General features: G+C 45.2%; 1 long non-coding RNA gene across 1 annotated transcript in view; it reads left to right on the forward strand.

The window, feature by feature from the left end:
- Window positions 1-3130, forward strand: part of LOC122547463 — a 7946-nt gene that overhangs the window by 4477 nt on the left and 339 nt on the right. Inside the window, exon 2 of the long non-coding RNA XR_006311002.1 lies at window positions 2910-3039. This is a non-coding gene — a long non-coding RNA (uncharacterized LOC122547463). The remainder of the gene's footprint in view (window positions 1-2909; window positions 3040-3130) is intronic.

The raw sequence follows: 3130 nt of genomic DNA on the forward strand, positions 1-3130 counted from the left end.
GGAACAATTAAGTTACAGATTTGTTTTGTATGAGGACAAGGTTTTAATTAACCATGCAACCAGAAAGAGACCAGGATAGCTGCACCATGGAACAAACGGTGAAAACGGGATTGTTGTAAAGGAGTTAATTATCGATCATGGTTTGTAATCCATTGGCGTTGTCACATCGGTTCCAGCGCCGTGGGGAAATACTGGAAATGTGATGGATGTAATGTAGGTTTCAGTTATTAAACTGTAAAAAGTGCAGAAGAAATTTACAAGGATTTTTGCCCACGCTCAGGGGTCTGAGTTACAGGGAGAGGCTGGACAAGCGAGGATTTTTTTTGTTTGTTCAGAGCAGAGGAAACAGAAGGGGGGATCTTTTCTCGAAGTCTATATGACCATGAGAGGCATGGGTAAGGTGAATGCACTCAGTCTTTTGCCCAGTGAATCAAGGACTGGAGGGCATCAGTTTAAGGTTATAGGAGAAAGAATGAAAGGGAAGCTGAGGGGCAACTGTTTTACACAGAGGGTGGTATGTATGTGGACTGAGCTGCCAGTGGAAGTGGTTGTGGTGGGTACATTAACAAAATGAAAAAAAAAACATTTGGACAAACACATGGATAGGAAACGGTCAGAAGCATATTGGCCAAGTGCATGGAATTCGGGTTTGCGTAGATGGACATTTTGGCCGGAATGGGCCAGTTTGGGCCAAAGAGCCAGCCTCTGCTGTAGGATGCTCTGACTCCAAGTATATTGACTATTTCTCCTGCTATCTCTGGTAGCACCCTGTGATGTATTTCATCTGAGCAAGGAGACCTGTCTACCTTTCGCTCCATTAGCTTGCCCACTTCTAACGCTTTCGTGATGATGGTTGTTTCTTGCTCCTCACCTTCCTCAGTTTCCTTATCAATTACTGGCATGTTCTTCGTAATCTCCACTGTGAAGACTGACTGCTGTGTCCTCATATTCCTGAACCCTGCTGGGTAGGAATAACTAGGTACAGAACTCTGAGAGGCCTTCTTTGAGTCTTTATTGATGAAACATGGCAGTTACCTGGATAGTGTATATGTAGAAAACCTCCAGGCAGCATCAGGTAACTCCCCGCCTGACCGATGTGCCACTCCCATTCTTATACCTTTGTGGTTTGTGGTTTTGAATGGACGCTGTCTCTCAACATTATCTCCAAGGCAACGGCAGTTAAAAAGTCGAGTTCAGCTCAACAATTTGTGGTTAAATCACATACCTCTACCCCACACCCCTGTGGCTCAGTCAGGTATCTGACAGGCACTTCAGTTTCAGTGGGGCTGTCTGTCAGGATTCTGATGTGGAGGAGTCGGTGTTGGAGCGGGGTGGGTAAAGTTAAAAACCACACATCAGAGTTCTTCGCTTTGTGATTAATTATAGGATAGATATTCAAAACAGAGTATTCTGCACGGTGTGAATGTACTACACAGTCTAAAACCATAAATCACTGTCTCCCCTCAGTTTACATGATTTGGAAATGCCGGTGTTGGACTGGGGTGACCAAAATTTTAAAAATCACACAACGCCAGGTATTTTCCAACAGGTTTAATTGGAAGCACACTACATTTCGGAGTGTCGCTCCTTCATCATGATCCAATTAAACCTGTTGGACTATAACCTGTTGTTGTGTGATTTTTAACTCACCTCAGTTTAAAATTGCAAGTTCGTTATCTCCCACATACTTCCTCACTATCTAGGTTTGGAACGCTAATCCACCTGACTATCCTGCTTTTTCCAAAAATCTCCTTTGGTGAAGGTGTTGAGTTTTGGATTCAGCTTTCCAGTTATTACCGTAAGAAGGAGAAGGTGAGGACTGCAGATGCTGGAGATCAGAGCTGAAAAATGTGTTGCTGGAAAAGCGCAACATCCAGGGAACAGGAGAATCGACGTTTCGGGCAGAAGCCCTTCTTCAGGCATGAGGAAAGTTTGTCCAGCAGGCTAAGATAAAAGGTAGGGAGGAGGGACTTGGGGGAGGGGCGTCGGAAATGTGACTTGTAAGAGGATTCGCAGTAGGTTGAAGTCTTTGAGGAGAAAGTGAGGACTGCAGATGCTGGAGGTCAGAGCTGCAAAATTGTTGCTGGAAATGCGCAGCAGGTCAGGCAGCATCCAGGGAACAGGAGAATCGACGTAAGAAGATAAGCCCTGGGCACAGGAGAGGCAATGCAGCCCTTCCAACCAGCTCCACCATTTAATATGGTGATTGAGCTCACCTCGGTCTCAGCTGGATTTTCCTGCCTGTTCTCTCTCACCCTTCATCTCATTGCAAATTCAACATCTGTATCTCTTCAGTAAATTTGCTTATTGTCCTGGCATCCACTGCATTTTGAATAGGGAGTTCCACAGATTCACAGCACATTGAGATAAGTACATTCTTCTTCATGAGAATAGAATAGAATCCCTACTGTGCAGAAACAGGGTATTCATTCATGGAGTCCACACCAACCCGATAATGAGCATCCCATTCAGACTCACCCATTCCCTGTATTTCCCATGGTTAATAGCTTAACCTGCACAGGCATGGACACTGGGAATTTAGCATAGCCAATCCACTTAACCTGCACATCTTTTGACTGAGAAATGAAACTGGAGCACCTAGAGGAAACTCGCACAGACACGGAGAGAACGTGTAAACTCCACACAGTTGCCTAAGGCTGGAATCAAATCCAGGTCCCTGACGCTGTGAGTCAGCAATGCTAACCATTGAGCCACCTCTGCTTAAATCATCTACTCCTATTAACCACCCCACGCCCCAGTTGTCTGAATCTATATTCCTTACATCAGAAAATCAGGTTGTGGAAGCAGATGTCTCAGTAAAACCCAGTGACGGTCCATATATTCTGTGTGTCTGAATGGGGATCCTACACACAACACCCTCCAGTCCACACTTTTCATTTTCTTTCCAGAGATATGACTCCAGTGGCTTCATGGGGACTACAACTCCCACAATCTCTGAAGCAGGGACCACACGTGTGTGGGGAAACCCGGCACTGTACATGTATAGAATGTGGGCGGGTTTTGGAGCATGTGCTTTGGGTAAGTATGCTTTGCGGAAAGTATTTCACACTGTGTGATTGGCTGGAGGAAGAATGCATCTGCTTATAGTATTGATCAGTTGGGGGTCAAA

The sequence above is a fragment of the Chiloscyllium plagiosum genome, unplaced genomic scaffold, assembly GCF_004010195.1.
Source record: "Chiloscyllium plagiosum isolate BGI_BamShark_2017 unplaced genomic scaffold, ASM401019v2 scaf_12259, whole genome shotgun sequence".
NCBI lineage: Eukaryota > Metazoa > Chordata > Chondrichthyes > Orectolobiformes > Hemiscylliidae > Chiloscyllium > Chiloscyllium plagiosum.